The sequence below is a fragment of the Heloderma suspectum genome, chromosome 3 (assembly GCF_057233095.1).
Source record: "Heloderma suspectum isolate Gila_16-S chromosome 3, 16-S_ref, whole genome shotgun sequence".
In the NCBI taxonomy this organism is placed as follows: Eukaryota; Metazoa; Chordata; class Lepidosauria; order Squamata; family Helodermatidae; genus Heloderma; species Heloderma suspectum.
In genome coordinates, this window is record NC_139460.1 from 321565638 (window position 1) to 321592788 (window position 27151).

The following is a 27151-nucleotide window of genomic DNA, read 5'->3' on the forward strand; positions in this document are numbered from 1 at the left end:
AGGAGGTAAGTCCCATCCCGAGGGGGGGCGGGGGGCGGAGAATTTCACCACCAATTTCGGGGGGCCGAATGCATTGGCATTCGGCCTCCCGGAGATTCGTGGAGAAATTCTCCACCATCCCTAATCTTGAGCACCATAGCAAATTTGTGCTAAAACTTCAGCCTCATAGATTTTGAGAGCTAGGAGAGTCTGTCTACTGCCTTTACCCCAACCAATGAAACCTTGATAGAGAATTCACTGTATTAGTGGCCAATTTCTTTGCATTAACCAAATGATTATTCCTGTTTCCAGTTGAAGAAAACCATACGCCTAAGTATTTTTTTTAAATCACCTGTTCTATAGGGTATCCATCAATTTGCCACTTCCGTTTTTTTAATCTATTGCTGAAAAATAGTACTTTTCTCATTTCCTAGTTAATTTTCACCTTTTCTTGTATAGCCAATTGACTGAAAGTTTTCAATAGACTCCTAAGCCCTTGTTGTGTCTGAGATAATAAAACAGTGTCATCAGCATACGTAACTATAACTTTCCTAGATCCCAGTTTGGGGGGCACATAATAATTGTGGTTACTTAAGTCAGTTATTAAAGAATTAACGTAACCATTAAACAATGTTGTAGCTAATGAACAACCTCGATGGACACCTTGTGTAGTATGAATCAAATGTGATAGGGAACTTGAAAGATCTGTCCTAACCTGGATCTTAGTACCACAATGAAGTTTCTGGATCAATATCAATAATGTTCTGCTGATTGAGGTTTGGTTTAATTATCCCAAAGTCGATCATGGCTAATTGAATCAAACGCCACTGAGAAATCAATAAATGCCACAAATAGACATCTGCACTTCAATGTTACATATTTGTGGACCAAGTGAGAATGAACAAACAGTGATCGATTGTTGAGCAATTGCAGTGAAACCCCCCACTCCCATTCTTCTGCAATCAGATTGCTAGACTCAAGCCAATGGCTTAATTTCTTTAATAGATAGCTAGTATATATTTTAGATGCAATATCCAGCAAACTAATAGGGCAGTAATTGGGTGGTTTACTAGGATCACTTTTTTAAAAATATAAGAAACACTATACTGATATCTATGGGGGGGGAGTGACCACTGTTATTAATTTCTGTAAATAAATCTGCAAGGTTAGAGACCCACCAATTGGGGGCCGTTTTGTAAACCACCCCAAATATTCTCCCCAGGCACCTTCCCGGTCTGTAAGGTAGTGATTATTTCACAAATGTCACTAGCAGAAACAGGATCACACACGTGTGGACATTCTTCTATAGCAATAGTAAGTGTAGTGTTATCCAAGTACGCTTTCAATAAATTGTCTTGGGAGATAGATTCATTGAACAAATCTCAAAAATGAGCCTCCCATACATGTGAAGGAATATTTGGTTCCATCAATAAATGACCATTAGAACTCAATTTTTAATGAGTTCCCAAAATCTCTGTGAATCTTTACTTTGAGCAGCTATTAAGAGCTCATTCCATTGTGTCTATAAATACTGTTTTTATCTTAATAGCTCCTTATAGTTACATCATAACTAACTATAGTAAGAAATTAATCTAGGGGCTGGAACCTTACAAACTATTCTTGCAAATGGTTGGAGATTTGATTTAGCCAATTTGCATTCTCTATCATACCACCCAAAGGAAAAAAAGGAATTAGATGGGTTTAGGGACCCTTTAAAAAGGAAAAGAAAACAGAGGTTTCATTATCTGTAAAATACCAGAAAACCACAAAATCAAAACCTTGTGCTCTGGGATAAGGATATAATTGCTACATAACTCAAAGCATTTCTCATCATACAAAATCTCAAGCATTTGGTGTTCCACTTGTATTGACCAGCTAATTCTTTTAGAAGGGTTAATAGATAAATTATTCCTAATATTATCCCCTTGTGATAGAAGCACCTTAGATGTCACAGTAAGCAATAAACAGATTAGGTAATGGTCACTCTCAGGGTAGCAGTATACTTCAAAAGCTACTAATATTTGGGATCAGGTTGATAGAGACAATCACATAATCAATTACACTTCCACTCCAGCCAGAAAGAAGGTTATATTACCAAGTTTATCATTATGGTGATTTCCGTTAAGAATATCAAAACTATATTTCATAGTTATACTATAGAAGGCTTTACCATAAGCATTAATCTTACTGTCCCTCAATGTCCTGCCTGCATTTAAAGGGGGAAATTGGGCTTGTGAGTTATGCAAATTGATCTTGTTCAGAAGACACTCCTCATTTGGACCAATGCGGGCATTTACATCTCCCATTAGGATCGTGGAGGCTCCCTGACTTGTAAACTCAAGTTGTTCAATAAATTCATCTAATTCTCCCCAAACATTGCCATTGTTATATTTATAATTCCTGGGTAGGATCTAAATATTTACCAAATTGATACTGATGTTTGCATCTAAATTATATATATTCACACACTGAATGTAAGGGCTGGCTACACTAATCTCAGCACTTTTAATATTATATCTAGTAGATACATAAGTAGTTAAGCCTCCACTTGGCCACATATATTTTAACAACCGCAGGCTTTAACCAGTAATTAAATCCCTCAAGACTAATGCCAGGCTGCTCAGAGCATATCCAAGTTTCTTGAAGACAGATAATAGAATATTTCTTCAAAACTACCCCTTTATCAATTATTTTGCTGATCAATCCTGCTACATCCCAACAAAGTAGTCTACAGTGAGGGTCTAAAGTAGTAGTACCCAAATGGGAGACTGGAGAATGTTTGCAATTTCTATCCAATACTAGACCTTCATGCTACACCAATCTGTAATGGGAAGGGTTAACTCTATTTTATTTATTTCATTTCTATACCACCCAATAGCCGAAGCTCTCTGGGCGGTTCACAAAAATTAAAACCAAACAGCACACAATAAAACAATTTAAAATATATAGAACATTAAAACCACAATATAACAATACAACCACAATAAAACCTAGCAGCAGTGCGGGAGTTTAAAATACAGATTTAAAACAACAAAGATAAAAATTTAGAAAGCTAAAATGCTAAAATGCCTGGGAAAATAAAAAGGTCTTCACCTGGCGCCGAAAGGAATACAATGTAGGTGCCAGGCAAACCTCACTAGGGAGCTCATTCCAGAGCCGGGGTGCCACAGCAGAAAAGGCCCTCCTCCTAGTAGCCACCCGCCTCACTTCCTTTGGCAGGGGCTCACGGAGAAAGGCCGCTGACGATGATCTTAAGGTCCAGGCAGGCACATAAGGGAGGAGGCGATCCTTCAGGTAACCTGGCCCCAAGCCATTAAGGGCTTTGAATGTTAACACCAGCACTTTGAATCGGGCCCAGAAATGGACTGGCAGCCAGTGCAGCTGGAAGAGTACTGGCGTAATATGAGCTCGCAGGCCAGTCCCTGTTAACAATCTTGCTGCCCTATTTTGGACCAGCTGAAGTTTCCGGACCGTTTTCCAAGGCAGCCCCACGTATAACGCATTGCAGTAATCCAGACGAGAAGTTATCAGAGCATGGATAACTGTAGCTAGGCTCTCTCTGTCCAGATAAGGGCATAGTTGGTATACCAGCCTAAGCTGATAAAAAGTGCTCTGTGCCACTGAGTTCACCTGTGCCTCAAGTAACAGGTCTGGATCCAAGAGCACCCCCAAACTATGAACCTGATCCTTTAGGGGGAGTGCAACCCCCTCCAGAACAGGTTGAATATCACCTAGCCAGGCAGACGAACCACCCACTAACAGTACCTCCATCTTGTCTGGATTGAGTTTCAGTTTATTGGCCCTCATCCAGTTCATTGCTGTGCCCAGGAACTGATTCAGAACAGCCACTGCCTCACCTGGTTTTGATGAAAAAAAGAGGTAGAGCTGGGTGTCATCTGCATATTGATGGCACCTCAGCCCACACCTCCGGATAACCTCCCCCAGTGGTTTCATGTAGATGTTAAACAGCATGGGGGATAAAATAGAGCCTTGTGGAACCCCATGGCACAATTGCCATGGCACAGAGCAATAATCCCCCAGCACCACCTTCTGGAATTGGCCATACAAGTAGGAGCGGAACCACTGCAGTGCAGTGCCTCCAACTCCCAACCCAGACAACCTATCTAGAAGGATACCATGGTCGATGGTATCGAAAGCCTCTGAGAGGTCCAGCAGAATCAACAGGGTCACACTCCCCCTGTCCCTCTCCCAGCAGAGGTCATCCCACAGGGCAACCAAGGCAGTTTCCGTTCCAAAACCAGGCCTGAAGCCTGATTGAAATGGATCTAGATAATCCATTTCATTCAAGAGTGCCTGGAGCTGTCCTACAACCACCCTCTCAAGCACCTTGCCCAGGAAGGGGATGTTGGCCACTGGCCTATAATAGTTAACATCCTCTGGGGCCAGGTTAGGCTTTTTCAGGAGTGATCTAATTACCACCTCTTTTAAAGCGGCAGGCACCACTCCCTCTCTCAAGGAGGAATTTACAACCTCCTGGACCCAGCCAGACATCCCCTCCTTGTTTGATTTAATAAGCCATGAAGGGCAAGGGTCAAGCACACAAGTGGTTGATCGGACTTGGCCAAGCACCTTGTCTGCATCCTGAGGCCTCAGTAACTGAAACTCATCCAATAAAACTGGACCAGACGGTGCTCTGAATGCCTCTACCAATGGAACTGCATTAATGGTGGTGTCCAATTCATGACGAATCTGAGCGACTTTATCCTCAAAGTGCCGTGCAAACTCGTCACAGCGTGCTACCAAGGGTTCCACCGTCTCGCTCCCTGGCCCAGAATGTAACAGGCTGCAAACCACTCGGAAAAGCTCTGCTGGACAACACTTAGAAGATGCAATGCTGGTGGAAAAGAACTGTCTCTTTGCCACCCTCACCGTCACAGAGTAGGCTTGATAGTGGGCTCTTACCTGTGTTCGGTCAGACTCAGCATGAGTTTTCCTCCACCTGCATTCTAGCCGTCTCCCCTCTTGCTTCATTGCCCTCAGCTCAGGTGTATACCAAGGAGCTGGCCGGGCTCTGCTCAGAGGGAGAGGGCGCTTGGGCGTGATCATGTCAACCACCCGAGTCATCTCTGCATTCCACAGAGCGACCTGGGCTTCGACAGGAGCACCAGCCATACCAGCAGGAAAATCCCCCAGAGCCTTCTGGAAACCATTGGAATCCATTAATCTCCGGGGGCGGACCATTTTAATAGGTCCCCCACCCTTGCAGAGGGGGAAGGCCGCCAGGAGTCTAAACCTCAGCAGGAAGTGATCTGTCCATGACAAAGGGACAGATGTTAATTCCTCCACTTTCAGATCACCATCCTCCTGCTAGGGGTGCACGAAAGCCACTTACCTGGTCTCGCAGCTTGCTTCGCGGTGGGAGGGAGGCGCTTCGCTGCTCCCCCCGAAGTTCAGGCTGGGGGGGAGGCTTCCCGCCTCACCCGGCCGAAATTCAGGCCGGGGAGGAGGCGCCTCGCCTCGCCTGGCCGCGAAATAAAAAGTTAAAAAAAAAACGCCCCCGTGATAGGCTACGTGATGATTAACGTAGCCTATCACGGCTAGATCTGCAAAGTCAGCCGTGATAGGCTACGTTAATCGTCACGTAGCCTATCACGGGTGACTTAAAAAAAAAAAAAGCGCGTACGCAAATGGCGGCACCCATAGGGAGCCGCCATTCGCGTTCCTTATTTGGTCGCTGTAGTCTACGTAAATCTTTACGTAGACTACGGCGAAAATAAGGGCAACGCAAATAGCGTTATTTTCTACGTAATCTTACCTGGGGCGGATGGTCTGGGCGGTGGCGGCTCTGGCGGCAGCTTCAGCGGCTGCAGCGGCTGGTCTTCCGACTGGCTGCCGCCACCGCCATTTGCAGTCTTGTCTTGTTAAAAAAAAAACCCCAAAATGACATGATAGGCTACGTAAAGATTTACGAATCCTCCCCAGCCAGTGCCGCTCCATGGTGACTCCGCATAGCCACCGGCCGGGCCCATCCACAGCCGGACCTCCATCCGCTGCCGGGCTGCTGCGGCCACTAATGGTGTGCTGCATAGGGGACGCCATTTGCGTCCCCCCTGTAGCCATGATACATAAATACTTATGTAGCCTATCACGGCAAAGAGCAGGGATGCAAATGGCGTCCGCTAAGCCATTTGTGTCCCTGTTCTTTGCAGTAATAGGCTACGTAAATGTTTATGTAGCCTATCACGGCTAAAGCAGGGACGCAAATGGCATCCCCTACGCAGGATGCCATTTGCGGCCGCACTCCGAAACAGGAGACTGCAGCAGCTGGATCCGGACCTGCCAGAGGCAGGTAGGATCCGGTCAGCGGGGACTTTGCGGGGTGGCAAGGGGAGCAGTCCGTTCCGCCACAGACTCCAGGGGGCTGGATTCTAAAGAATCTGGCCTCACTGGAGTCAGTGGCAGAATTCTTCGCCATCCCTAATAGTGATGCAGTCTCCCTGGCTAATGCTTTTTCTTGTGCCATTGCAAATGTCAAGTTTGGTTTGGACAGGAGGCGTCATTGTAGTGCTGCATCATAAACCCAACAGACAAGGCGATCCCTCAACATATCCTCTAGAAAATCCCCAAGTTGCAGCCTTGAGAAAGATGACGCTCTTCTGCAGTGTAAGTGGCAATGCCCTCTCCAGGTTGCTGCATTCGTTTGTGAAATTTAAATCTCTGCACAATAACTGAAGGATTTGGTGAGAAATGCATCTTCAATAATCCTAAAAGTTCATCAAATGTCTTAGTTTGGGGTGAGGCAGGAGCAGTAAGGGATCTTATTGTGGCAATTATCTGTGGCCCACAAACACTTAAGATCACAGCTAGTGATGGCAGAGAATTCCACCACGGATCTCGGGGAGGCTGAATGCCAGTGCATTCGACCCCCTGAAATCTGTGGCGGAATGGCCTGCCACCCCCCTGCCACCCCCCCCCCACGGATCCCCCCGGGACGAGACTTACCTCGGGCGGATCTTCCGACCGGCTGCCACCACTGCCATTTGCAGGTTTTTGTGGTTTTTTTACACCTACGTGATAGGCTACATAAGTTTTTACGTAGCCTAAAACGACTGGGTTAAAAAAAAAAAAAGCGTACGCAAATTTGCGTTCCTTATTTTGGGCCATCTTAGTCTACGTAAATAATTACGTAGACTAAGACGGCAAAAATAAGGGGAACGCAAATAGCTTAAAGATTAAGACATCAAAAATAAGGAATGCAAATGGCAGCGGCCGTAGCCGCCGCCATTTGCGTACACAATTTTGTTTTGTTTTTTTCCCAGAGCCCTCTGCGGCCGGAAATCCGGCTGCAGACGGCTCTGGCCTGGCTGGGCCTGGCCAGCTGCTGAGCTGGCCAAGGAGGATTCTGGGGGGGGGAGGAACGGAGTGCCTCCCCCGCATCCAGGATTCCAGGGGGAGGGTCGGAGCGCCTCCCCCCACACCATCAGCATAATCCGTGAACAGGTAAGTGATTTTCGTACATCCCTAAGCACAGCTCACTTTTGTTCTGCATTGGATGTCTTATTTGCTTCAAGATAGAATGAAAGCTGTTCTGCATAAGAATCCCAGGAAGGAGGTGACAAACATCAAACTCTTTGTTATGTCCAAAAGCAGCCATTTTCATTTTAAGTCTCTTTTTAAAACACAGGAGCTGTTTCCATTCTTAAGTGGGTCTAGCAGACTGCTTACAATTTAGTACGGATGGATGGGTGCCCCCCATCCGGGTTCTCTGGGCGTCTGCCCAGCCCCTGCCCCTACTCACCAGCCCCCTGAGCTTCACTCGAGCCCCCACACACACACTCAGTAAGCAGCCCACAGCTTACCCAGACCCATCCGCCTCCATCCCCATCGCCATGTTTTTTAAAAACATGACGATCAGGATGGAGGTAGACAGGCCCAGGTAAGTTGTGGGCTGCTTACTGAATGCGGGAGGGCATTTTGGGGACCGGCGAGTGTGGGGGAGGGCTCAGCAGGCACAGCTCAGGGGCGTGGGTGCTGGAAGTCCAACAGATTTGTGGACCGAAACAGGCACCAGCACCATCACTACCAGTTAGCTGTGTTAATGGATCCATGGTCCTTGCTGCCTGTATAGCTCTCAGTATCCCATCCTCGTCACCACAAATTGTTGTATAGGTGCAGAGAATGACGGTAAGACTCAGCAGGCCTCAAACACCACTGTCTTTATTTATCACACGCAAAATAATAACTAAGCCATAGTACCCCTCCTAGGATACATAACAAAATGGTAGCTGGGAAAAGAGGGTGGACCCTAGACCTGTCTTGAAAAGACTTGTCGGAGACTCAAGCGAGTATGCAATGGAAGTGGGTTACACTCATGTGTCAGTTCAACACTTCAAACCCTGAGGATCTGGTCCCCTTTTCCAAACTGCGGGGTACCCCGCTTGCACTGCACACTTGCCTGAGTCTCAAGCAAGTGCTTTTAGCACACAATAACTAAGCCACAGTACCCCCTCCAGATACATAACTCTTCTAGACTTCCCCTCCAGTAATTTATATAGGTTATAATAATTCATTTTCCTGTATGCTGTTTTTTTGGCGTTGTTTAAATCTTTGATGTTCTTATTCTTCTGTGCCTTCATTGGCTCATTCATTTTTTTATCTTTAGACTTATAGGCAGTTTCCTTTTTTTTTAAAGAGAGATTTTATCCCTAGGTGCACATCTTGGATATTTTTAGTTCCTATGTTAGATCGGCCACAATTATTCCTGATTAACTTAAACAATTGGTTTTAATTGGTGGTGGCCCCCAGTTAGGGTATTTTTAGAAATACAATGTTTTAATGTGGAATGTTATTGTTTTAAACTGTTGTATTATTGTACATCGCCCAGAGTGGCCGGGTGACTGGCCAGATGGGCGATTAAGAAATTTAATAAATGAATGAATGAATGAATTCAATTAGTGAAGTTAGCAATTCATGGGACTCATAAAGAAATAATTTTATTAATTTATTTTCCTTGAAAATATCTTTTACCCACTGAAGTGGTAGATTACTGTCTGTCTGCTCACCCTTCTCAGCTTTAAAGAGACTTCATTCTCTGATCGAGTAGGACGTTGTCCTTCACCCGTTCTAACATAAAGTCATCCAATATTTTCGTTCTCTCAACAAGTTCCAACCTACCAGCAGCAGATGAATTTTCTGCAAGAGTTATTTCCATAGCCAAATTAATAACACTTTCCTCCAAATTGACCTCTTGTGTAATGATCAACAGACCAATCCAGGAAGATGGGAGTTTATACGTATTACCAATTGCTTCTTCCTTAGGAGAGAAAAAAGTGGTAATTTTCGTTTGTCTCCTTTCTCTCTCATGCAGAGTATTTCCATATTTGAGTGAGATTCCTTGCTTCTTGTATCCCTGTCTGGTGAGAACCACTACGCCTAGAATCAAATAAATAAAGCAATAAGATGTCCTTACTATAAACAAAGTTAAAACAATTGAACACAACTGCACCTAAAAATAGGGCTGAGAGGGGCAGGGGAGCCTATGGTGGGTTGTGGGGGGGGGGGTTGAGGAAGCTTGTTGATGCCACGACTCCACCCACAGTCTGCCACACAAAAGTGGTTCTCCCTCCCCCATTTTTTTTTATACCCCACTTTAATTGGCTGAATGTGCCATGGGAGAAGCAAATCCAATTTCATTAAAATGCAGTTTTAAACAGAATTGCGTTGGACAGCATGCCCGTGTAGATGGGGCCCAAGTGGCCACTCATAAAAGGGTGTTTGGTGTAGTTTCTCCTTCCCTCTGGAATATTCTGCCCCTGGAATTAAGGCATGTGCCAACTGATGGTGATCTTTAGGCACATGCTTAAAAAATATATTTTCCCCCAAACTTTTCCAGATTAACTTTTATTGATTGAACATGATGCTGCTTACTATTTTTATATTGTATTTTATTGTGTTTGGATTGTATCTTTGTATTGTGCATCAATTTGGTAAATACCTTTGTTAAGCAGACTATATATTTATTAAATAAACAGTGGATAGAACTGGATTATGGGGAAATTAGCTTATCCTGACAGCTGAATCCCAGGGCTCAGTACTTACACTAGGCCATGGACATGCATGAACAGTCTGGGCTGATTTAGGGTGGATTTGTGAGTGTGAAAGACCAAAGAGAAGGGGATTAAGTAAATTGGAGTCCCTAACATTCTTGGGAAATGTATTTATTTATTTATGTATTTTATTACATTTGTATGTTGCCCAATTGCCAAAGCTCTCTGGGCAGTTCACAGAAAAGGAAAAGTTTGGGGCAAGTGTTGGAGAGTGGGAAGGAAGAAAAGATTTCAAGGGGAGTTGCCCTAAAGCAGAGTGGGATGCTCAGGGTGCCTCCCCCCCCCCATCATAAACATAATCCACGAACAGGTAAGTCACGTTCGTACATCCCTATCTTATATACAAATAAGGCAATAGGTGACTCACTCCAAACTGAGTCTAAGAATGTACTAGGGGTGAACGAAAGTCACTTACCTTTTCTCGCAGCTTTTTCGCGGTGGGGGGGAGCGCTTCGCTGCTCCCCCCGCGAAGTTCAGGCCGGGGGGGGAGGCTTCCCACCTCGCCCGGCCGAAATTCAGGCCGGGGGGGGAGGCTTCCCGCCTCGCCCGGCCGAAATTCAGGCCGGGGAGGAGGCTTCCCGCCTCGCCCGGCCGCGAACACGAAAGTAAAAAAAAAAAACGTCCCCTGATAGGCTACGTGACGATTCACGTAGCCTATCACGGCTAGATCTGGAAAGTCAGCCGTGATAGGCTACGTGAATCGTCACGTAGCCTATCACGGGTGACTTTAAAAAAAAAAAAAGCGCGTACGCGAATGGCGGCCCCCATAGGGAGCCGCCATTCGCGTTCCTTATTTAGTTGCTGTAGTCTACGTCAATGTTTACATAGACTACGGCGAAAATAAGGGCAACGCAAATAGCGTTGCCCTTATTTTCGCCGTAGTCTATGTAAACATTGACGTAGACTACAGAGACCAAATAAGGAACATGAATGGCGGCTCCCTATGGGGGCCGCCATTATCCGTACACACTTTTTTTTTTTTTTAAGTCACCCGTGATAGGCTACGTGACGATTCACGTAGCCTATCACGGCTGACTTTGCAAATCTTGCCGTGATATGCTACGTGAATCGTCACGTAGCCTATCAGGGGACGTTTTTTTTTTTTTCTTTCATTGCGATGGCGGGGGCGGCAGCCGGTCGAAAGACCGGCTGCCGCTCCCGCCCCGCTCGAACACCGGACGAACCGCCAGCCGGACCCGCCGCCGGGAGTGACATTCAGGGAAGGTAAGTCCCGTCCCGGGGGGGGGGGCGGGGGGGCGGAGGATTTCTCCCCGAAACTTGTTCGGGGGGCCGAACACGTTGGCGCTCGGCCCCCCGAAGTTTCGGGGAGAAATTCTCCGCCATCCCTAGAATGTACTTGAATAAGTAAAAGCAGTCGTTTGTTGACCAAGGGTCTAAGAATATGCTAGGATAAACAAAAGCGATTCTTGCTGACCAAATGTCTAAGAATGTACTAGCAAAGCAATCCTTGCTGACCAACTTAGTTGACGTATTAATTCTAGGGATGGACGAAAGTCACTTACCTGATCCCGAAGCTTGCTTCGCGGTGGGGGGGGCGCTCCATTTCTCCCCCCGAAATTCTGGGCGGGAGGGAGGCGCCCCGTCCCTCCCCGCCAAAATTCTGGCCGGGGGGGAGGCGCCCCATCCCTTCCCGACGAAATTCTGGCTGGGGGGGAGCGCCCCGCCTCTCCGGCCACGAAAGTTCTGCTTCTGCCAGGATGCTTCTGTTTGTGTCCCTGGCCTGCAGTCAGCCGTGATAGGCTACGTAAATGTTTACGTAGCCTATCACAGCTGACTTTGGGGGGGGGAAAGCGCGTACGCAAATGGCAGCGCCCATGGGCGCCGCCATTTGCGTTCCTTATTTTGGCACGGGTAGTCTATGTAAATATTTATGTAGACTACGGCAAAAATAAGGGCAACGCAAATATAAAAAAATATTTACGTAGACTACCCGTGCCAAAATAAGGAACGCAAATGGAGGCGCCCATGGGCGCCGCCATTTGCATACGCGCTTTTTTTCCCCCCAAAGTCAGCCGTGAAAAACACTATCACGGTGTTTTTTGAAAATCTAGCTGTGATAGGCTACGTAAATCTTTACGTAGCCTATCACGTTTGTTGTTGTTGTTTTTACATGGAAATGGCGGCGGCAGCCGGTCGGAAGACCGGCCACTGCCACCGCCGAAGTGCCGCCAAACCGCCACCAGGAGCCGCCGCCGCTAGGAACATTCACTGAAGGTAAGTCCCATCCCGGGGGGTGGGGGAGGCGGACCGTTTCTCCACCAATTTCGGGGGGCCGAATGCATTGGCATTCGGCCTCCCGGAGATTCGTGGAGAAATTCTCTGACATCAGTATTCCCAGCTTAGCTAATGCATCAGTTATGGGGACAATTGTGCTTTAGCGCTTTAATGAATGAGCATTACATCTCTATGAAGCTTGGTCCTGATCCTGCAACCCACCAAGGTTTTTATAGCCACCTTGGATTTTCGCTGCTGTCAGTGTCAGGGCACTGGGTTTTGAGGGTGCATCAAGTGCCTCCTGAGTAGGGGAGGCTTGCTATAAGGTTTGGTCCTGATCCTGCAAACTCCCAAGTTTTTCTAGCCACCACCCCGTTTTTGCTGCACTTAGGATTTTTGTTCCCCTAGGGCAAGTGTGCAGGGTTTGGGGGGTGGGTCAGGTGCCTCCTAACTAGGAGAGGGTGTGTGTGGAATTTGGTCCCAATCCTGCAAACTCCCAAGGTTTCATGACCACATCCCCCTTTTTTCTGCCCTCGGGATTTTCGCTGCTTGATGAGTGATTGCACCAGTTTTTGATGGTGGAGGCTGTGCATGAATTTTTGTTCAGATCCTCCAAACATCCAGCGCTTTAGTGGTGAAACAGTGCCACTGCTTGGGTGGGAGGACTGCAGCAGGATGGGGCGGGGGGGTGGAGAAATTACATGCAATGGTTTAATAAGCTACTCACAGCAGTTATTATTAGCCCGGTCGTGTGGCCGGGCATCATGGGCTATTTAAGAAATAAGCTACTCTGAGTAGCTTTTTAAGCCACAATGGGTTATCGTGACATCCGAACACGGCCAATGTTCAATTACGTTTGCTTCAGACATACTATTCTTGTATGTTGTTTGCTGGGTAAAGATTGAATAAACTGCTAAATCAAACAATAATTTGCTTTATTTGAGCTGAACTTTTCTGTAGACCCCAAACTTTTTCATAGGCCCTTGGGAGTTTCATAGGCCCTAAGCACCATGCCCAGGGTGCCTAAGGGATAAACCAGCCCTGAATGCATTTCCTTTTTAATTGTTGGGGGGGGGTGTATGCGTTGGATCCAAAGCTGAAAGGGAAATCTCCAAGAACGCTCTATGCTTTCCCTGCCACTACTGCCTAGAGTCACCCAGACCCAGCACTCCTCTCAATATTCAGCTTTCATTCCCCCACTGTGCCTCTGGAGACCCAACATAATGCTGCTGCAGAATGACAACACATCCAGGACCCAGAGGCATTTGGGGGAGAATGAAAATGGTGGGCCCCAGTAGCACTTTTTTTTGCTGCTGCTGCTGCTGATTCACTTGCCTCCACCACCAAGGAGGCAACCGGAGGATCACTGAGGGCTTCACCAAACTTGGCAACGGCTCTGCAGAAAAGCCACTAAAACATAAACTGCCCTGTCTCCCTGTTACAATTCTGGAGGCCTGATCCACTCAGGTTCTAATCAAACCAGATTCAAGGACTGCTAAAATGAAACAAAGTCACAGATGACCATTTATCGATATACACAGTTGATAAATGGATGCAGAAAGAAATGCAAAGAGAGCTTACATGTCCCTTCAGCTGATCAAAGCAGACCTCTGTCACAGCTGACCAGGCACCCCAACAGCACATAGGACGTTGCCCCATGGACCAACAGATTTCTCCAGGCTGGCAGCATGCATTTTCCCCCTGGAGGAAGACCAAATTGATCTGTTCTTGGTACATAGCTATCTCCCACGTTCTAGAAGGTGCCCCAAAAATCACAGACTGGGAGATAAATCACCGTCTCCCGTGAGAACAGGGCCCCTGTTATCCAGCAAGGGACAGGGAGTTTCTCAGCTGTATGGTGAGAAAGGGCAAAACTTCCTTCTCTTGGAGGGATGAAGTAACTTGGCAGAAGCCAAGGAGCTGTAACATTGTTTACATATGGAGCTGTGCCAATTGTCTTATGTGTGAGACACCTACTTGGTTAACTAAAAAAACCTGCCTATTATACTATATTATGCATACCTCAGTGTACTCGACATGCTGTATATGACATGGTGGAGGCTCATTGAACCCTTTGCCATTCTTCCAGTGTCAAACCCACTACATACCACCCCTTGAGCGCTCACAGTCGTCCATATACAGCTCTCCATTAAGCAATTAAACTAGGTACAATATTATGTAGCTTGCTAAGTTTACATGCGAAAGACAAAGCAAAAAGACAAAGCAAGAAAACAACAATAACCAATACAACAATGGGGTAAATCATAATGCACAGAATTTCAGATCTGGCGTTACTCCAGTCTACAGATATATCCCACCAGTAACTTTCAGTAAAAGTTTGCACTTGCTCATTATTGTTAAGTAACCCTTGCTGATGCATATAGAAAGTTAAGCCTAAGTGACAATACATGTTCAGACACGTTAGCCATTACATGATGATACAGATGGTTCCCAGCCCACCCTCACTCCCCACTGGCAATCAAGACATTGCAGCTTGATCATTGCACGGGAGAAGGTGCCGCTGCTGGAGCTTCAGAGTGGCGCATAGGACCATGCCCCAGGGGACAGGTATCTGATGACCAGGAGGAGCAGGAAGCTTACATCCCCTTTAAACCCAGCCGTGTCTGACTCTTGCCTTTTCCAAAAAAATGACTCCCAGGGAGATGTGCTATGTCCAAGTATTATAAAATGTTATCATGAATTGAAATTAAAGGAGATAATAAGGTGGACTGTAGCTGATAGCTCTAAAGCATGTTATGCACTGGGATGGAATAGTTGTAAACTGCCATTTTGTGAATTCCCTTGGGCATATAGAGGGAAAACAATGAAGTATGGAAATTTAACTATCACAGTAGTTATGCATGTATGAGACAAAATGAAAATACCTTTAAGTCCAATGTTTTTTCCTTCAATTTCTTTTCTTCTAACGAATAGGGATGGCGGAGAATTTCTCCCCGAAACTTCGGGGGGCCGAGCGCCAACGTGTTCGGCCCCCCGAACACGTTTCGGGGAGAAATTCTCCGCACCCCCCCACCCCCCGCGCCTCCCCCCCCCGGGACGGGACTTACCTTTGCCGAATGTCCCTCCCAGCGGCGGGTCCGGCCGGTGGTTCGGTGGGTGTTCGTGCGGGGTGGGAGCGGCAGCCGGTCTTTCGACCGGCTGCCGCCGCCACCATTCCAATCAAAGAAAAAAAAAATGCCCCCGTGATAGGCTACGTGACGATTAACGTAGCCTATCACGGCTAGATTTGCAAAGTCAGCCGTGATAGGCTACGTAAATCGACACGTAGCCTATCATGGGTGACTTTAAAAAAAAAAAAAGCGCATACGGGTAATGGCAGCCCCCATAGGGAGCTGCCATTCCCGTTCCTTATTTGGTCGCTGTAGTCTACGTAAAGATTTACGTAGACTACAGCGACCAAATAAGGAACGCGAATGGCGGCTCCCTATGGGGGCCGCCATTTGCGTACGCGCTTTTTTTTTTTTTAAGTCACCCGTGATAGGCTACGTGACGATTAACGTAGCCTATCACGGCTGACTTTGCAGATCTAGCCGTGATGGGCTACGTTAATCGTCACGTAGCCTATCACGGGGGCATTTTTTGTTTTTGTTTTAAACTTTGGAGTTTGCGGCCGGGTGAGGCGGGAAGCCTCCTTCCCGGCCTGAATTTCGGCCGGGCGAGGCGGGAAGCCTCCCCCCTGGCCTGAACTTCGCGGGGGGAGCAGCGAAGCGCCTCCCCCCCACCGCGAACAAGCTTCAACGACAGGTAAGTGACTTTCGTCCACCCCTACTAACAATAGCTTTTCTATTGCTGGTGAAAGTTCTTTATGGGCAAAGTATAATATTAAAACATATTGGGACATGCTAAAACAATGACGATGTATAAACTGGGATGATCTAAAAAGGCTAATGCAACTGAATCAACTACAGAGATTCAAGTACATGCAGGCAAAAGATTATATATCTACTAGATTAAGGAGTGCCTCTTTGAGAACTCAACCGATGGAAGTTAAAAAAAAAAAACTCTTGGAAGTGAAGCATCTTAAGGGTCAATTATCATAATGTATATCATTGGATTTAGATCTAACAAAAGGATTTCAAAACATGTTGGGAGATAAGTGAAGATGAATGAAGTTAATATTTACCAGAGGGGTGTCAAATTCAATTTGTGTCAACTTAAAAAAAGAACTATTATAACTTAACTAATTGTTGGTATTTAACATGGTAAAAATGAATGAAATGTATAGAAGAAACCATTGTACATGTTGGAAATGTAGACTGCATCCAGCTGATCATTGGCACATGTGGTGGTCATCCCCATAGATTCAAACAAAATTGCTGCTCGTTACTTTACTTTTAATCCAAAAATAATATGATTTGAACTTTTCCATTCCAAACTACTTAAACTATATCTTGGTTTTGTTTTACTAAAGTCCAAATACTAAATTCTGTCCTACCTATACTTTTACATGGAATTTTAAACATATTTTCAGGAGCAGTCCTATGGTGCCTGGAAGGGCTTACCAGGTTTTTTGGATCCCCCATCCCAAGGCCATAGACAGTCCCAGGACCTCGGGAGGGGAGTTCTAATTTCCGATCACTCACTCTGCCCCTCCCTCTCTTCCACTCCCTCCCCTGCCCCCGCCCCCTTGCAGCCACTGCAGAAAGAACTGCAGCAGCTGCTTCCCAAGGTCCCAAAAGTAACTTGGGGAGGTGGGGGGGGAAAGGAAGGGAGGGGAGAGAAAAGGCTGGGATACATCATATTGTGTGGTTTCTCCAGCCCCACCTCCGCCCTCAGCAGCATGACTGAAAGAACTGGGCATGTTTAGCCTTGAGAAGGGAAGACTGAGGGGAGATATGCTAGTGCTCTTCAAGTCCTTGAAAGGTTGTCACAGAGAGGAAGGCCAGGATCTCTTCTCCATCATCCCAGAGTGCAGGACATGGGATAATGGGGTCAAGTTACAGGGAGCCAGATTCCGGCTGAACATTAGGAAAAATCTCCTGACTGTTAGAGCAATACAAAGATGGAACCAATTACCTAGAGGTGGTGGGCTCTCCCACACTGGAGGCATTCAAGACGAGGCTGGACAGCCATCTGTCAGGGAAGCTCTGACTTGGATTCCTGCATTGAGCAGGGGGCTGGACTCAATGGCCTTGTAAGCCCCTTCCAACCCTGCTATTCTATAATTCTATGACTCTTCTTTGGGCTACCACCTCATCTTGGCTTTAGGCAGAATCAAGTTAATAGGACACCAAGGGAAGAGCATTCTCAGCTTCCCAGACTAGCTTTACCAGGCTAGGAGGCAGCAGAGTTTTATTGGGAGTCATAGCTGAGCTCTCAAAAACAACCAATGATTTTTATTCTCTTGCCTCTCCTACTGCTAATGGGCTTCATAGAATCATAGAATCATAGAATCATAGAATAGTAGGGTTGGAAGGGGCCTACAAGGCCCTCGAGTCCAACCCCCTGCTCAATGTAGGAATCCAAGTCAGAGCATCCCTGACAGATGGCTGTCCAGCCTCGTCTTGAATGCCTCCAGTGTGGGAGAGGAACAGGAATGATCCATCCCTAGCCAGCAGTGACCATTTCAAAAGGATATGTGCTTTTATTCTGAATTGGCTTAGCTGCCAATCGAATGACAAGCTTAATAGGAAGATGGTCACTTTCTGGCTGATCTTCAACTGAGAAACTTTTTACATCCAGGATTAGATTCGGAGAAATCAAAACAATTTACTATAGCACCCATAGAAGAAAGGAAGTGTGATGCCCGACAGATATATCCTTCCAACTGCCATTCAAAATTAATAGGAAACACTTGTAATCCAGCATGGTAAGGCTATGGCCATTCCTGTTAAACTTTCTGTCTTGAGAATGCCTGTCCAGACAGAATAGATTTGTCCAGGCAAAGACCAAAATGATTAAACAGCGCTGAATTAGTTTGTCCTATCCGAGCATTTAGGTCACCTTCCAAAATAATGCGGAAATTGTCAGAGCAGCACTCGTGATTACCCAAAGCAAATTCCAAAGATAACCACACGTCTTGGAGTGACCGTGATGAGTTCTCTGGTGGAACATAAACATTAATACAGAAAAGGGAGGTACCATTAGTGATAACGTGTAACTTCAGGATGTTATTATGCAACTGGGGTTCTATCATTCAGCAACTATCATCTAGTTCTACTGAAACAAACACCACCAATCCACCACAGCAAGTGGCCCTTTTTACGGCATCTGACAGCAGCTTTAGAGAACGCCCTGTAACCCTGAAATTCTGGACAAGAAGCATCCCCCATGCAAGTTTCTTATAAGAAAATTATCTGAAACTGTTGTAAGTATGCAATGAACTCTTTGCGAGCGGAGATGGGTTAAAGAAGATGCAGACAACAAGCTTGGGGTGAAAATTGGGCCACATTTATTGAAATAGCTGCAAAGGAGTAACTAGGATGGGCATCTAACTGTGTCAGCGGCTAGCTGGCACTTCTTGGGCGAAAACACACCCAGCCTGAGGGGTGGCGGTGATCTTGCCATCCCCCCGGACTGCCCCTTCTGGGGGAGGTAGACCTTCCAGTGTCACCCCCAACCCGGTGCCGCACAACACCTGGGTGAGTGAGTAGGGTTGGTCTCCCAGGCAACCCTTATCCCCCCGCCGAGCTGCACAACCCGTTCGGGGGGCCTCAGGCGTCACCTGTCACCGTAAGGTGACTCTGCATGCATGCACACCATCCCTACTTTCCTGTTTTTGCCCGTCCTAGCCGCTAACTGGAATGTGACCGATGATAAAGACCATATTCCTTTACAGGACACACTCGACCCGCAAAACAGTGTGACGTAGGCAAAAAAGATGCACAGTAATAGGCCAGTCGAACTGTGAGCCAAAAAATTCCTACATGGTTCCCAAAGGGCAACTGGTAAAAAACCCACACTGCTTAGGGGAGGGTGGGAGGGAGCTGCGTCGAGCCAGCGAGCTGAGATTGGGAGGGGGAGCTGAGTTTAAGTCAGTTCAGCCTGCCCCTCCTTGCATGGTGGTGCCACCGGGGTGCACCAATCAGAGGCCCCTACGTCTTGTCACCCCACCCGCCCACAATGGCCCCCCCCTTTCAGCCAGACAAGTTGGCCCCAGGGTGAGGGCATTTGCGAGCGGAGATGGGTTAAAGAAGACGCAGACAACAAGCTTGGGTTGAAAATTGGGCCACATTTATTGAAATAGCTGCAAAGGGGTAACTAGGATGGGCATCTAACTGTGTCAGCGGCTAGCTGGCACTTCTTGGGCGAAAACACACCCAGCCTGAGGGGTGGCGGTGATCTCGCCATCCCTCTGGACTGCCCCTTCTGGGGGAGGTAGACCTTCCGGTGTCACCCCCGACCCAGTGCCGTACAACACCTGGGTGAGTGAGTAGTGTTGGTCTCCCAGGCAACCCTTATCCCCCCGCCGAGCCGCACAACCCGTTCGGGGGGCCTCAGGCGTCACCTGTCACCATAAGGTTCCTCTGCATGCACACCATCCCTACTTTCCTGTTTTTGCCCGTCCTAGCCGCCACAGGAGTCACAAGCCTAGAGCTTGTGAAACTCCCCCCACCTGCGCAGAAGAACTTCCCGCAGGCCCCTTTGCAGATCAGACAGAATTATGTTATACACTACATGAGACAGGCGGACACCGTCCTTCCTGTAACGCTCCCTCCATGTCCACAGAATTCCCTGGCGGGTGGAGCATCCATCACCTAATTCGCATAGGCCATAAGCCATTTCTCTGTGCATTTTCGGACGTGCCCTGCCGCTGGCAACATCATTCCATTCCTTCCCATTGATCCATGGGAGCATTTAGGGCTGCAATAGGCTACTTCCGGCCAGGTATGCCGGACCACCTGCATCTCAACCAAGGCCTGTTCGATCAGGTCCTTGCCTGGCTTACAGCCGAAGTCATTCCTCTCAATGTGCAGCACCTGGACCTGCGGAGGAAGATTGACAAACTTTGGTGGAACCGAGTGAGGAGGGGACTCCCACCATATGCCACGTCTGTGAAGCCACTGGATCTTAATGTGACGGGGTGGCAGAAGCTGAAGTCTGAAGATGACATACAAGCCCTTCATGCAACTCCATATGTCATACCGAGCCCATGTAAGAACACCCATACCGGCGTACGATGAGTCTGCTAGTCTAAGGAATAAGCACATTAGGGCAAGCAAGGCAAAAATTGTATCATGAAGAAGCGGACAACTCATGAACGCAGGCCGGAATGCTGTGAAGTCCCATTTTTGAAATGCCATAACATGCCTGAGAAACTTCCAGCGGCTACCATGGAGACTGCTTCAATGTAACAATAGTGGGTTCTGAACTGCAAATTTCCTAGGCCTAGTGGGGTAGAGCTAATGTAGGAACTGCCAAAATTGCCTTTATGTCAACAGTGAGCCACTGAAGTGATAAAAACTGAGGCCCTCCTCAGACCCATGGCATTCCATAAAACCCATAAGGTGCCGACGGGGCATAACCTATTGACTTACTTTTGGACATGGGCCACTGCCGTGCCCTTGCCATACTGATCAGTTTGATCACCAATTACGTAAATGGGTTACATTGGGCCAGACCTGTACTTTGAAGCATATCAAGGCCCTCCGGGACAAGTTGGTCTTGGGAGCACAGACCAACCCTGAATTCCTAAGGGGGGGGGGGTTGAAGAAGGCCGTTAAGGCTGCTACGTGGAACAGGGAAACATCTTACTGGAAGGCTCAAATGGAGGGCCGTTACCCCAGAGCCCGAAAGGGGTATCCGGAGAGAGAAGGTGGCTAATTTATTAAAGCAGGCCACATCTGTGCCCAACCCTATATTGCACACCAAACCAAAAATCTGACATGGTGTCAGTGCATCCCACCATTGTGGGCCGGAAGGCTAAATGGCCAACTTGCGACTTATGGTCCCAGATAGTCTGTTGTTCCTTAAGGAGGCGCAAAATTGCAGCCCATGATCTATAGGTAAGGGCCATGAATCCTATTGCTGACGCTTTGCCTAATGCGCGGCACACCCTACCTGCTCTGTAGCAGGCGGCTCCTGTACGGAGAACCATGGAATGCAGTATGGCATGCCTAGCTTCAGTATTCCGGTCTCCCATAGCACTGCAAGGATGGGATATGGGAATGGAGCACCCGCGGGGCTAAGGCCCGGAAGTCGTTGACCTAATTTCATGACAAAGCATCGACAATTGGGTTTGCCTAACCCGGCACTTGGTGGACCCAGAACCGGATGTTGTAACACTAACACTGGAGCGCGAACCGACTGACAGATGACATGACCCTCTGATTTCAGGAGGATGGAGAGTGAATAACGTGGTCACGTTGTCATACCAAGGGGGGGGTTACTGATTTGGCTATAAGGTCATCCAAAATGTGCTTGGAGGCGACAGCATTCACTCTACAGGCCTCTACCTACCGCACGATCGGACCTGCCCTAAGAGTCTGAAACCCCCTGGGGTAGCGGCGGAACCACGTGAATCCGCAGTCCAGCTTTTAGGAGCGGCTTGCGCCTCCGTAAGGAGGTGCCATTAAATCCCTACCAAGTTGAAGCCATGCCCATGAATACGTGTGCACAGCAGAAGTGATCCTGGTTCAATGATGCGGAAGCCGCAGTCCTTGCACTGCCAAAACTGAGCCGGCGCGAGAAGACACGGTCAGGGGCTGCTACCCTAACTGTGAAAAGAAGATGCCCTACAATCTTTGCATGACCCCCCAAAGGAAAACCCTAGGAAGATGTATAACTGCTTGAAGCTGTGCTCAAATGACCTGAAAGTTGTCCTGAGAGAGGTGAGAATAACGCCTAAGGGTATCAGATTGGCTTCACCCAATGTTGAAGTAGGAAACAGGCCCTCAGCCTTTGTGAGCTAAGGGACACCGAGGTAACCCTTAGCAGCCATATTGGGGGTCAGACTAAGTAGCCTCATGCAGTCTCATGTTTCATGTTCTTGCTGAGCTCTTTCTCCCTTGAATATATTGTTGTAAGCTGACGAGACACAGGAATTCCTTATCTTGTCAAAGGTCATACAATTGTATATCTTGTTCTCTGCTGTTCTCTTCTGTTCTCTCCTTATCATGGCTACCCTATAACCCAGTTCTTGTATTATAAACAATAGTGCTAGGAGAAGAAATGTTGAGGACTGCAACCCCACGCGGGAGGGAGAGGAGGAGCTGTTTCATATGTGTCACAATGTCTATAAAACCAATGTGCTGATGTAAATCGGGGCTTCTGGCTCTTTGGAAATGATTCCAGCCTTAAGCCCGCGCGTTAAATAAAGAATCTCTTTTTCCTTCACTCCGTGGTCTCTCTGACTCTGGGTTCTGCAACATAAATGGTGCCGTGACTCGGATGTGGCAGGCTCTGAGCCAGACAGGTGGCAGTTGCCTGCTCTTGATCGCCGCACCGGGAAGACGAGCTCGGCGCATGCCTCCCTTTCTTGGCGCCACCGACCTTTTTGTCGAGTGAATGGGAGAAAGCCTGCACCGGGATCGCCCAAACGGCAGCGAGCGGCAAGAGAACCTTGAGAAGCGGAGGAAGGAACTTGAGCCCTGCCTGTATCGCAGCTGCAATTGAGTTGAAACCCACATTGGAAGCCTTCAGGAGAAAGGCAAGTATATGGGAAAAAGAGGGCCCCGCCTTTAGGGAGAAAGGCCACTGGGCAGAAAAAAGAGGGCCCCGCCTTATGAAGAAGGTCAGTGTTGGTGGTATACGTATACAAAAGAACCTACTCCTTGCGGGTAGAAGGGGGGCCTGATCACACCCCCGAGTGGGCGCCAGTACCCAGCACGCCAGTACTCAGTAGGAAGCTAAGGAAGCTGGGGAAGCCGTTTTCCGCTCTGGTAAAAAGTGGGAAAAGTGGGTGGCAGGGACATATGGATGCAGTGGAGAGAATGATGATTGTGTGAGTGGCTACTGCGGTTTCTGACGCATACCGTTGACCGTCCGGGTGCCCAGGCCAGTAGCAAAGTGCGTGGTGTGAAAAATCCTCTTGTGTCGGCCAGTGAGACCCCTTACTCACTGACCAATTCCCATTCCCTAATTGTGTCTGTCTTCACTTTAGGAGGGAGGCTATGGGTGGTGGGGGAAGCAAACCTTGCACCCCCTTGAGATGTATGTCAAACAAAGAAAAAAAAAGGTTTTTTTAAAAAAAAGATTCAGAATAGAGAGAGAAAACAGCAAAAAGCTCAAGGTCGAGCTGAGAAGAAAAAAAGAACAAGATCTGAGGCTGTTAATTAGAAAAATGTTGCAGGACAGTCTGGCTTTTAACGAAGCGTGGGAGCGTGAGAGTGTAATGCCGAAGAAGTAGCTGTTAGCCTAGCGCGCCGAGAGAGGGGGGGCAGGAAAATTGCCCACAATGTTCTGAGTTGTACAACATCATCACCTCGCCTAATTGAGATGAAATCCCTAAGAAATGGAAACTGAAAATGAAGACCCAGAAGACGAAGGCAAAATAGAAAATAAAGGTGAAGAATCAGCCCCCAGAGCACAGGCTAGACCCCTCTTCGAGTGAAAAGTGTGCCATAGGACTGGCCCAAAGCAGAATGAAGCGGAAAGACCATGTTGAAGATCTCTGTCAAGGTAGCCGTGTTTAGCTTTGAACTGTGTTAGAATTGCATAGAGCCTGTAGCTACTAACCATCAGCTATATGATTTCTGAAGAGCGTAACCATTAAGCTTTTGCCGTGGGATTCCCTGCAATGAAGAAATCTCACTGATTTGAGTGCCCAGTGCCTAAGTGTGTGCGCTGAAGAGACCGAGAAACCAGACAGCATGTTCCTGGCCAAGCCAAAAATCACGCTACTGCCATGCTCCTGAAAGCTGCAATAAACTGTGTAAGCTGGGAGACCCAACCTGATTGAGAAGAAAAGAAAATATTGGAGCAACTGTCTTAAAAAAACAATGAGATCTGTGTAGCTGGCTGGCTGACGCTATCAGTGATGTTACAACTTTAAATTAAGACTGTTTTCCTGTTTGAGACCCCAGCGAAGAAAGCTGACCCGAGTTATTTGTTGCCCGTGCCAAAGCAAGAATTTGGCTGCCCTGTACCTCATTGTGTCCTGTTTTGAGCTTGGGATTTACAAATACAAACAAACTGAGAAGCTTGCCTTTGAAGTCCTGCAAATCACCCCACCGCCTCCCCAAGAAGATTAATGGCTGCCTGAAAAATGCAAGTATAAGGCGATGCCCATCACCCCCCAGCGTCCTGAGTTTCGGCACCCAGTGTTTCAGTGGTTTCGTGTACCAGGTTAGAAAAGAAAAAAAAAAAAGAGTAAGTTCTTAAAACGTCTGTGAGAGAACCTGACAGAAGTAAAATAAAATTTACAAAGGAGTTGCCCAGGTTAAAGCGTCACGGCTAGAGAGCTGAGCTGTGCCGCTCTGTTTAGACAGAGGCCTTGCTAAAAAGTTAAAGGCCCTTGTCTGTCAGAAGGGGTGTAGGGCCACACTTCCCCTTTTTAAACTGATGCAAAAGTGGAGAGCCTTTGCTGAAAACATCGCATCTTCATTGCCCAGAGCCTTCTCTGTTTGCCTCCATCATCATCTGGGCTTTTTAGAGACACTCTGCACATGGACTAAAATTTTAAATTGTCAAAGACTTGCCATGGACAGTGCTGTGAAGCTTTTGATAAACTTGAACTCTCATCGCTGTGGACCGTGTGTCTGTGTTTGTAGTCAGCTCAGTGTACAGCAGGCTGAGTTTGATCTATAACTTTTAGATTTCCTTCTGCTAGAACTCATGCAGCATAGAGTTGCCGATGCAAAAATGGTGACCTAGAACTCTTTGCGTGTGTGGGTATGCCCGTCCCTTAATTTTAATGGGCCCTGAGCTTTCAGCCAGAAGAGCAGTATGATTGCTGGATCTGCTCCATCATGCCTTACCATGCAAGAAGTGTTCTCCATTCATTGTGTTAAATTGCAGAAAAAGTTTGTTGTGTATATTTTATGATTTCTTAGATATCATAAAATATATGTGATATTTGCAGATTAGTGTTAGGTGCAACTCCAAATGATACTAAGTGTGGTTCCCAATGGATGACAAGGAGAAGAAAGAAAAGGCAAGAGGCAAAAAGAAAAAAAAAACATTTGTAGAAAAGAAGCGTGGCCATAGTTGCCCCCAGGGTAAATTAAAAGCAGCTGATTGTGCCTGGAGCTTATTACCTGGGATAAAGTAGCCACAATAATGTAATAGTTCTTTAAGATGAAGAAAATGTAACTAGAAAGAGAAGAAGAGCCTATCCCAAATGTGTGTCATTGAGACTAGTGTAAGGCAGAAAGGTTTAAGTAAGTGAGTTTAACTTGAAAAAGACAAATAAAGAAACAAGGCTGGTGCATAGATCAGAAAGTTTTATATAAAAAGTTTGAAACATGATCTGCAATACAGGCAGATCAGCAAAGAAAAAGAAAGCAAAAGAAAGAGAAAAAATTTGTCTTCCCATACTAATAAATAAAAGTGTTATCAAGCACTTTGGGAAGCGAAGTTGTTTACAGGAAGCTGTGCCTGAGAACCAAACACTTCTAGCCTATGCTGAAAATGCTTGCTAGTGTTGTGCTGCCTCATGGGTAACATGTATGGTATAAAACCCATTTAGCCCAATAGTTCGTGGTTCAGAGAAGCTGTCTGATCCAACCATTAAGTACGCCTGTGTGCTGTAAGTTACCCAATAAAGTCTCCTTGTAAGTACCCCCCCCCCCCTTGCTGGAATCCCAAAACACAAGTTGGGCTAGAGCGCCTCACCCAGTATCAAACCCTGCTATCAGAAGCCATGAAAGCAGGTATGAAGAAGTCAGTTAATATGACCAAAGTGTCTAAAGTGCTGCAAGGTGCCACCGAGGCCCCAGAGCGTACTTGGAGCGTCTTTCAGATGCCTATCGCCAGTACACCCCCCTCGACCCAGAGGCCCAAGAAGATGTGGACGAAAGAAGAAAAGAAGAAGACCCGGCAGAGGCAGAAGATTCTTAAAAAAGAACCAGTGTGCCCAGTGTGGACAAGATGGACATTAGTGGCATGAATGCCCAAATAAAATAAATCAAATACACAAAGGAGAAAACCAAAGGGGCCAGAATGGGCGAAGAGGGAGACAGCTTGAGAGGGGCCGTGACATTGACTGTGAGGGGCCATGACATTGACTTCATAATTGACACTGGAGCAGCATCAAAAGCAAGCAAACATTAGCCTTAAACAAGAAGTCCAAACACTGAGCAAAGTTCTTCAAGCCCAGCGTCGCTTTGTCTTAAAAAAATAAGCCATTCCTATCACAGAAGCTCATCCTTTCCAACCAAGAGTTAAAGTATGAGTTAAAGAGAGAAAAATAACCCTTTGACTCCCAGATAGAGAAGACTGAAAACTGTCATACTTTCCACCCCCGCAGCTATGAAAGCAGCTGGAGTTAAACCCTGGATACATTAGACATGAGTCAAGAGAGCGAGAGGGGGAGAGTAGACTGTAAACAGAAATCCTGAAAATCCTTTAAAAATCATTCTAAAAAAGCAGTAAGAAGACTCAGGCTAGACCTTACTGTGGACACACCGGGAGACTGTCCCCCTGCGTACGGTCAGACCTGCAACTGGAGAATTGAAGAAGGGGACTAGACCCTACTGCAGCTTGCCAGGTGAATAGCTGCCCAGCGTACGGTCAGATCCCAAAGAAGATCAAACATGCGTGTTGTAGTGTTAGTAGTGTTGCATTGTGTTTCCTTAATAAGGTGCAAAAAGGGGGGTCTGCCCCTAGAAAAAAAAGTTTGTCCCAGTGATTTGCTGATAATTACTGGCTTTACCTGGCTAACATCACGAGAATAAAACATTTTTGTTTGCCAAGAGGTATACCTGCAAACAGGCTTATTAGCTCTTGCCTAATACCTGTCTGTAGACATC